The sequence below is a fragment of the Cebus imitator genome, unplaced genomic scaffold (assembly GCF_001604975.1).
Source record: "Cebus imitator isolate Cc_AM_T3 unplaced genomic scaffold, Cebus_imitator-1.0 Scaffold528, whole genome shotgun sequence".
Classification (NCBI taxonomy): Eukaryota; Metazoa; Chordata; class Mammalia; order Primates; family Cebidae; genus Cebus; species Cebus imitator.
The window spans coordinates 123,005-123,696 of NW_016107843.1; positions in this window are offsets into that span (position 1 = coordinate 123,005).

Here is a 692-nt window from a genome sequence, read left to right on the forward strand (position 1 = left end):
ATAATACTAGTTTGTTGATTTAGTAAAAGTAGCTGTGTCTTCTTATCGGCAAAATACCTATGTGTTTAACTTTAGGGTTTCACAAGCTATAGAAATGATTAGCAAGGAAAAAACTTGAGATGATTGTTAGCTTTATTTAATGAACTACTCAAGCATAATATCTAAGAATAAATAAAATAAATAATTGTTAAAAGTTTATAAACAAGCTTTTCATCATTTCAAAAATCTTTTCCAGAAACTTCATCTTAAATTCATGTTATGTTCAATTAAAGACAATTACAAAATGTCTGAGCCATTAGACTCAGAAAATGAGACTAATGCCATGTGACATGTGAACAGGGATGTCACATGGTAGAAGCAGGAGCATGTGACAGAGAGTGGTGCAAGGAACTGCCACATAATTTTATATGACCAGATCATGAAGAAAGCTCCAAGCCATGAAAGATCTGCTCTCATAATCCAAACACCTATCACTAGATCCAAACCTCCTGCACTGGGAATTACAATTCAACATCCAGTTTGGGTGAGGGACAAATATCCAAACTATATCAAGAATATATAAGGAAAGTAAGATGTAAAGAAAGTTGAAAGGAGAGACTATCTTTTTTCTTATAGATGAGTGAGAACTTTGTGTGTTCAATATAATAAGTGAGAAGAAAAGTAAATTTTTGTCATAAGGTAGGTTGTGTTAG